The sequence below is a fragment of the Rhinolophus ferrumequinum genome, chromosome 7 (genome assembly GCF_004115265.2).
Source record: "Rhinolophus ferrumequinum isolate MPI-CBG mRhiFer1 chromosome 7, mRhiFer1_v1.p, whole genome shotgun sequence".
Lineage (NCBI taxonomy): Eukaryota > Metazoa > Chordata > Mammalia > Chiroptera > Rhinolophidae > Rhinolophus > Rhinolophus ferrumequinum.
Window position 1 is genome coordinate 80,818,853 of NC_046290.1, and position 9,149 is coordinate 80,828,001.

At 45.1% G+C, this 9,149-nt stretch overlaps 1 pseudogene; it reads left to right on the forward strand.

The window, feature by feature from the left end:
• The first annotated feature begins 293 nt into the window (after nt 1–293).
• Nucleotides 294–476, forward strand: LOC117025396 (uncharacterized; annotated as a pseudogene).
• The last annotated feature ends 8,673 nt before the right edge of the window (nt 477–9,149 follow it).

Here is a 9,149-nt window from a genome sequence, read left to right on the forward strand (position 1 = left end):
TTGTTCTCCAAGACATGGTCATCTATCATGTTTAACTTGTTTTTCAGATATTTTCCATGCTAGAAATATGAGTTTCCTCTTCCAGCCATGGCAGAATCATGATTTTACTTCAGGTACCTAACTTCCATAGTAAACATCTCCAGGCTTCAGAGTAGGCCACAAACTAGTTCGGGTGTCCCTCTTTCCTGAATGGAGGGATAGTTTGCTGACCTACATGTCTGTCCCATTGCAGGTACTGAATGACACTGGTCCTCAAAGTAGGATATAGACACCTACCACTGAAGGTAACACACAGCTTTGTGCAGTGGCACTACCGTAGCCAATGAGGTTTATCCGAGGGACGATTATTGCTAATTGAAGGTAACACAGACACATTCTACAGAGTGTGAGGCTGATGGGGAAGTCCTCCACCTCTCTGCATATATACATGCCTACAACTGATTTTCTTGAGACAGTGTCTGAACAGTGTCATACTGGTCCTCGTCCCTTTCACAATACACCTTTTGTTGGTGCATTTTCCCAAGTGGCCAAATTCAGTGAGTGAACAGAAAGGCAAAATGAATGCTTCCCTAAGCAAGGCATTTTAACCATCTCCCCCAATCCATTTCATTACGGGATGTACTCCCAATAAGAATTTACTTTTGTGTGTAATACTTGATCGTAATTTATACTAAACGCATGTTGTTTGACCCACTGTATATGAATAACAACTGTAAAGTTAACTCAGTCTAGAAGAAAACTATTTACACTTTAGAGGCTTAAGGTCATAGGACATGTTTTAAATTTATATAGCTATTTTTGTTCTAGAGAAGTTTGATGAGGTGAAAGACTTTCAAACATAACAATATATTACATTAGAATACATCACTATGTAGAAAGTGAAAGAGAAATATGATTGCTAGGACAAGGAGAGATGATGCAACATTCCCTACTGTCAAAAGGGAGCTTTTTCATTCATTTTTGGAAAAGATGACAGTGGGAATCAAATTACTATGGAATTCATATTTGTTGGATACATTTAAAAGAGTCATCTAAAAGTTGTATTTTAAGATGTCAATATTTACCAGATTCTGGACATTATATCCTTTGAAACATTTAACTATATAATAAAAAAATTTTAAGTGACAATAAAAATGGGAAAGATACTACCTAAATCTGATAACGTAATCTCTGTCATATACTATCTAGGTCTCTGAGAGAGACAGAGAGACAGAGAGAGAAAGGGCTGGCAAGCATTCATACCTTCAAAGTGACTGGAAGACCATCTCAGACACCCACCTAGAGGTTGAAATACTGTGGCCTTTTAGTCTAGGAGTAAGTAATGTTTACATTGGTATTTTTGTTGTTGAATCATCCAATAGAAATACAAATAATTTGAAAAGGCCCTCTTTAGTCACTTTTGACTTATTACATCCGAGCTGGTAGATCCAGTGTAACACAATTCACTGTAGGCTTAGACGCCTGTAGTCTTGAAAATGCCCACGAGAGTTACTACAGTAAAAGAACAGTGAGTGAGCCAAAGTACAGGTAAAGCCAACTGAAACACCAAACTTACAAAGGAGAAATGTGGCTATGAACTCCTGCATAAAAGGCCATTTAAAGATGTTAACATAGAATATTTACTACAGAACTGGGATGAATCTAACCATCTCGCTTCCTTTATCTCTGAACATCTCAGCTCCGCTTTCAGACCTCCATGGTGGAAAGCTGAGAGCAGCAATTCAATTAAACTTCACCAGACCCACAGATTTATTCCCTCCTCCCCGCACACATTCAAATTCATTTGAGAAAACATGCAGTCCTTATCCCCTCTTGCCCCTCCTCCTCACTTTCTTCCTGGGGGTGATCTACGATCTGTGTGTGTTCTGCTGGCATCAGGAGGTACGGGGCATCTTGTCCATGAAAATTCTCTGGCCACGCTGGCTTCTGCTTAGAATGCAGTTTGCCTCACCTGGGTTTCAATATTCCAGGCTGGCATCTGCAGTGTGAAGTCTGCAGTCCTGCATAGCCCCAGATGGCTGGGTCCTGTCCTCTGAGTCCTTCTCAGTCTAAGGTAAGACTGGGCAAACTGTGTCTTCTGTCACCAGGGATGGCTTAGACTCACACTTAAAGTGGGTATTAAATTAACCATTCTTTTAATTTCTGTAAATCAATGACTTAACACCTACAAAATGGCTACCAGCTGTTCCCAAATAAACTCTGGCTCACTCAGAAACATCTGGAAACATTAGATAGCCCCAAACCATATCACAGGGGCTCTACTTTCAAATATAGGGAGCCAATCCTAAGACTGCCTACTGTGATTTCCCACGCCCTCCCATGGACACCATAAAGGCACTTGCCTACAGTTCTGCTACTTCTCTCTGATTCCTGAAGGACTTCCGTGCTCGCTGAGTGCCCCTGTGTGGCATGGTGTTTTCTCCCCAGGAAACTGCCCGTCTAACACAACTGCAAAACTCTCCCAGGTTTCTCTTTCTTCATCTGTATCTGGGCTCACTTTACCTCACCCAAGGTAGTATGGCCAAAACAGACATGGGATTAGTTTTCACGGGGTCCCATGGCTGTGAGGAAAGGATGGATGCCTAAATGTTGCCACGCAACAGCCTACCCGTCTGTCTCCTCGTACCTGCCCCTAAAGAAAGGAGAGTCTGTGAGACGGATCCTTTCAGGGAGATTGCTTCACCTTTGTGCTTGCACCTTATGTCTCCCTGTTTGGCCCCAGAAAGATGGCTGGTCAGCCAATGACGAGTAAGATTCCCCACTGGGGGGACAACTCAAGCCAGGCGCAGTCGAGTGGGGGCCAATAGGAGAACCCACAGGGTTCATAGAGGTGGGCACAGCCCCCCACCTTCCCCAGGCTAAGAAAAGCCTCTGCCTCTGCGCCTACATTCCTTCCCACAACCCGCAAGGGAAGAGATTCAATGATGTGCTCTCCATCTATTCATATGCATATAGGTTTTGTCCCTTGGGGAAGTACAGACATCCTGAGACTTATGGTTTAGCTGCCAGCAGGCAAGGGTGATTGGCTTGAATCAGTTTCCTATTATAATGTAGAGGATTCACAGATCTTCAGATTGACAAGCTTTATCCTCACCTAACCAATAAAAGCTAACGGGTAGGCCCCATTCAGGGCCAGTCCTTGAGGTTGCAGACCCTTGGCCCCGCTTACAATCTATTCATGACTACTGTCTTTTCTTAACCCTGCGCCGCCCTCCTCACTCCCCACAACCCTCGTTGCACAGGATGCGACACCTAAAGAAGATGGAGGTTCTGTCGGGAAAAACACTGTGTGGGGGAGGGGAACATGTGTGCTGAGTTGGCAAATAGTGTTCAGTTCGAGTAGCAGGGAACTGAGGCAGAGACCAATTTAACAGTCCTTACAATGCTGTTGGGAGGGCAAAATAAAAGTGTGTCGACCAAAATTAGTGAAAAGAAACAGGTACATTAAGCAAATTGGTTGTTCCCTGAATTGTCTTTCGGCAAATTAACCTAGAATGGACATAATTGGTAACAAAGAAGGAATGGAATTTAACAAAGATTGAGTAATTGTCCCCGAGGGATGACCTAACAGTTGCAAATGTTGGATGTCACTGTAAACAAGCCTTTTAAAGATCGCTTTTAAAGCAATACAGTGTGAGTGGTTGTGGTGTGGCAATTATAAACTCACCGGACAAATGGAAAAAAAAAAACTGCCGTAATATTACACAAATGGGATCTAGTGGCTTGGGATAAATTTCCAGTGACAGCACTATGCATGATTCAAAAGTGCTGTATCTCAAACAACTCACATAGAAGTAAAAGTGACAGGCCTCACAAAACTGCACTAGAGAATTCAAAAAGTGGCTTTAGTGATGATGAAGACACAATGTCAAATGAATGTGAAGAGCATGGAAAAAATGAAAGTAAAAAAAAAACCATGTCTGTAAATTCACACTTTTGTGTATCATGTGATTTTAAACATCTGCACCTAAATTAAATATAACTAGACTCTTGACTGTTCCTTCTCTACCTCTTAAAGTTTATTTATTCATGATTTTAAAAAGCTAGATTTTGTCATTGAGAAAGGAGACGATCGGAGTCGCTTTGTATAGGTGGATGTTTAGAGCAAACAGTAAGTAGGAAGGGACCACAGTGGTAGAAGGCTGTGTGACAAAGCACATGAACTACCTCTGGAACCAGGAAGGCTGCTCTGGAGAACTGCAACTTAAGCTACTGGCAAGATAAAGGGTGAAGGGGAGAGGAAAGGAAGTTCCAGAAAAAGCCATGAGCAGGTAGAGGGACGTGGAGCAGGAAGAGTCCCCGTGCTAGGAACTTGAGAAAAAGGCTGTGGCTAGAGCACAGCGGACAAAGGGCAGTGTAGTGTAGTGTAAGATGAGGCTGCAGAGTCACACGACAGACAACGCAGAGCCAGGGAGGTATGCTAAATATTTTGTTTCCATCTAGGAGTGAAATGAAACCAAAAAGAGGTGGCTGTTGGAGTAATCCAAATAATAGGTGCTGGCATCTTAGTAGGCAATGGCCAGATCCCAGATCACAAAGGGCCCTGGTAAGGATTTAATGAACTTTGTTTTCAGTTTGGGTTGGGTTTTTTTGTCTTGTTAAAGCACAATTGGGAAACTACTGAAAGGTAGTAAACATTCGAGTGAAATGATCTGACTTGCATTTCTAAAACAGCAATCGGGTTGCTGGAATGAACAGTGAAAAGGGTACGAATTTAAAAAGCGAGGACAATTGGATGGTGATTATCCTGGTCCTGGATTACAGGTGAGCGCTTGGTCCTGGCGGTAGCAGTGGAAATAACAAGTCAATGCATTGACAAGAGGGAGGGAGTTTCAGAGATGCCTCCTCGGTTTCTGTATTACCAAGATCGTGCATTTCACTGAGAGAGAGAACCAGCTTTGGCATGGAGAAAATCACAAGAGAGACAGCAGAAATGAGATGGGTGAGACTTCCTTTGCACCTTTCTTTCAATGGCAAAATGGACAATATCATGTTACTGTCCTGTACATCATAGGCATGGAAACTTGTGTGTTCCACATGCTGAATAAACAAAGGAAAGTTCCAGGATACACTGTAGAATCACCCAATTTGTTCCATGGGATGTGGAGGTTGGAATGACTGTCACCTGACCTGTTTTGGAAGAAAAGAGGTACTGATACTATTTTGAAGGTGTCTGTTAGACATTAGTGGAGCAAGAAGCTGAAGCTAGGATCCTCAATCCAGGGAAAAGAGCTGAAAGATTAAAACCTTTATGGTCCACCGGAGAGGATCTCCTCGTCCTCCTAACATCCCTAAAAGACAGTATCTTTTTTCAGAAGAAAAGGCTGGTTTCGATACAGAAACCTGGTGCATAGAAAGGAAGTTTTCATGCTTGTTGCCTATTCTGATGGCTCCTTGTGTGGTTCATTATTTCTCCTCCCTTAAGAATATTATAAGATGGAGCCTTGGGAGCAGATGGAGAACGTCTTTGTCTATAGCACTGGAGCCACCAGGCAGTCGGCCGGCACAGACACCAAGGACCAGCATCCCAAGCCACATCCCTTACACAGATGCTGGACAAGTCCCAACATGGAGAAATACGTGGCTCTGGGGAAACACCGTCTGCTGTGGGAGAAGGAAGGGAGACAGTGCACCTCTGTCTGACACATCCAGCAAACAGGGACTTAAGCATTCTGGGCCATGTTCCCTAACGTGCGGGTAGTGAGAGTCAAAAAGGTCGCCATGGATACATCTGGCTGCATCTGCCTGAGGCATTTGTATTGAACAGATTGCTACAGGGTGTTTTCTTTTTTTTTTCTTCCTAGTCTCATTATGTGTGTGTAATGCCAATTAAATAACAGGAATGAAAATTAAAAAGGAAAATATCTGCCCCTGCTGGGTTTAATCTCATTAGTGCAAAGTCAAATGATTAGTCCTAAAAGGGCTCCAACAGGCAGGAAAGACAGTGTTCAAGTTGCAAGTAGCTTTTGCATCACAACGAGAAAATGAATCAGAATCGCTCACTCTGTTGAAGACACCTGAGCCATGGCTATCAGGAGGCCATGTTACAGCTTGAGTAGCGTCGTGTCTGTACCAAGAACAGCAGCAGAGAGATGACCATGACGTGTCCCAAACTTCAGATTCGTAGCCTAAAACACCGTGTCAGGCAAGGTAAGGGCAGGTGTCATGTTTCCCTGGGTTGACTGTGAAACCTTGGAGATGCTTATTTTACAGTGCTCCATGGCTTATGTAATCTGTAAGCCTCAGACTTTTTTTCTAATTAGCCAAACCAGCCAGTTATAAATGTGCCGGCAGCACCGAGTAGCTCTCCGAGAAAAATGCAGAATGGAATAGTCTTTCCAATATAAGCCTCAAAGTGCATTTAAAAAGAAGGGCTTGAACAGCTGGGAAGTACATCAGCAGACGCCTGTCCCTCGCTAAGCCTCAGGTGGAATACCAAATTTTCCCTTCCTTCAGACCGTTTGCGAAATGTCCGCTACAGCTGTTTTGAATCAAGATGATTCAAGAAGAAGACTGGGAGTTGTAGACTAGGCAAAAAAGTGGCCCAACCCAGAGGGTTTTCCTCAGTGACAGACTGACATGAAGCTTTACTTACAAATTGCTTTTACACCTTATCCCGTTTTTACGTTCACCCTGAGAAACAGAGTGAACAGAAATCGTGCCACTGCCAGGTGGAGAAAGTGAGGCACCTATCTGAACCCCAGCTGTAGTGATCATCTTTAGTTAACTGCCCCACTGAGCTCGCCAGTCCAAGGATGCCAGGCCCACAGACGCAAACATCTGGAAAAAAACTTCATTTGGGACGAAGCGTGGAAACCGTGCCCTTGCATGGTGTTGAAAAACGAATCACTCTGCCTACCTAGGATGGAGAAACTTGGACATGTTCCAGACCCTGATCTGTGAAAAGTAATAATCCCAATCAAACAACCTTTAACAGAGGTCTAGAATTAGGGGGCCTCCGAATCTCCTAAAATTATATGCAACAGTGTAGAGAGGGAGGGAGGGAAGGAAATAGGGAAGGAGGGAAGGAAGGAGAGAGTTGATAAGGACTTTCCTCAGATTCTTTGCCTCCTCGATCTCTAAAAGGTTAAGAATCCTGATCTCTGCACATGAAGGCACCCTGCATTACTTTGGAGGGGCTGAAAAGAAAGCTAGAACTGTCTACCTCAGTGTGGCATGAGGAATAGTGTGTGGGGCACTGTGGGCACAGAGCCAGGAGTGCAGTTTCCAGGCTCTCGGCCTCACGTGGAAAGGTGCTGGCTCAGGTAGTAAATGGCCATCAGCTGTGGCTAGTTGGCCGTCAGCTGTAACCAGTGAGCCATTGGCCACTAATATAACTGCCGTGGCTACGCTAGCAGAAAATGGGGGCTAGCAAGAAGATGGTGGCTGAGCCTGCAAGCGGCACAGTGAGGGTTGCGAACAGTGTGGCTCCTGCTTCCTGTGTCTCCAACCCAGCCACCAGCGAGAATATGGTAGTATGACTCCCCTACCTATGGCTCCGTGGGTGTTCCTTTTGTGCCTCACCGTATCCTGCGTTCGTATGTGGGGAGTGGGGCTAGAGACCCCACCTGACACCCTGCATGACGGGTACCAAGATCATACTCATCAAAACTGGAACCTGGTCAAGGCTGCAAAGCGATGGAGACCTCAGGAGGCAGGACGCTGTGACGGGGACGCAGTGCTCGGCGTGGGGGCAGCACAGGCCTGGGAAATACGGACGGAGGTTGGCCACGATTAGCCATGTGGTCTTGGCCAAGGTATTTAACGTCATGTATATTCACATTCCTCCTCCTTACAATGAAATAACAAAACTATGGTGTCATGCAGGGTCTCAGCTCCTGCTCCCCGCACAAGAACGCAGGATTCGTGAGGCCAAAAAGGAACAACAACAGAGCCACGGATAGGGGAGTCACACCACTATAGTCTCCATGGCAGCTGGGTTGCAGACAGGAAGCAGGAGCCACACAATCCGCAATCCACAATCCGCACTTGCTAGCTTAGCCTTGGCAGTTATATTAGTGGCTAATGGCTAACTGGTTACAGCTGATGGCCATCTACTACCCGAGCCAGCACCTTTCCACGTGAGGTCAAGAGCCTGAAAACTGCTCTCTGGGACTCCATCCCTACATATGGGAAAAAATGAAAATAATCCATCACATCACTCAGCATTATTGCAAGGATTCAGTGACAGGTCAAGTTCCTGGCAAATAGAAGACCCTCAATAAATGTTAGTTTACGTCCTCTTCCCCTGTTTAGTAGCATTAAGAAAGGATAATAAGAACAAGGAAGGGGAATGGGGGCCGGAGGGGAGGGGGAGGGGAGGGGAGGAGAAGGGAGGGGAGGGCAAAGGAGGGGGATGGGGAAAGGGAAAGGGAAAGGAAAAAAGAAAAGGAGGGAGGGAGGGAAAAGGAAAGGGAGGAAGGAAGGAAGGAAGAATTGATCATGCCCCTGGCCTGCAAAAATTGTAAGGAAGCAAAACAAAAGGTTCAACCCCTAGCCTGACAAGAGAATAGAGATTTCACACAGGGATTTCTCAGAAGGGACCAAACAGAGCACAGGGTCTCGGGTATCCTGGGGCAGCCCCAGCAGAGGGGGACCTGGACGGCAGGACTCGAACTCTAGTCAGGAGTCCTGGTCCAGTGCTCTTGCCAACATTTCTCCCTGACTCCCTGCTCTCACACATCCTTGTTTTCTCATGTTTGCATTCTGCCCCTCTCCATTTAATTATAAGGCTAAACATAGTTTGCAATTAAATGAGTAGATCTATTAGTTCTAAGCAACAAAAGGTAATGTATTTACCTGTATAAAATAATATCCATATCACAAGCCAACTGTCAGAGAAAAATGAATGAGCCAGCAAAGAGGCTATTAACATCACGTGGATGGTCAGTGCAGTGACTGAAGCGCCACCAGGGGCGGAACGATATGGTCAAACGATGTTAAAATGATATGGCAGGTACCCTCTCTCCCCGTCCCAACATCAGCGGCTGGTGGGACATATCCTAGTGCAGTATTTTCCAGTATTTCCCGCTTTCTGTGCCCCGGATTCCCTAGGACTGTTCTGGTTTTAAATTACAGTGCAACAGTTCCCTTGACTTGCTGCCAGAGCAGTGGAAACTAGAAAGTCCTCGACATTGGTTTTCATTGCA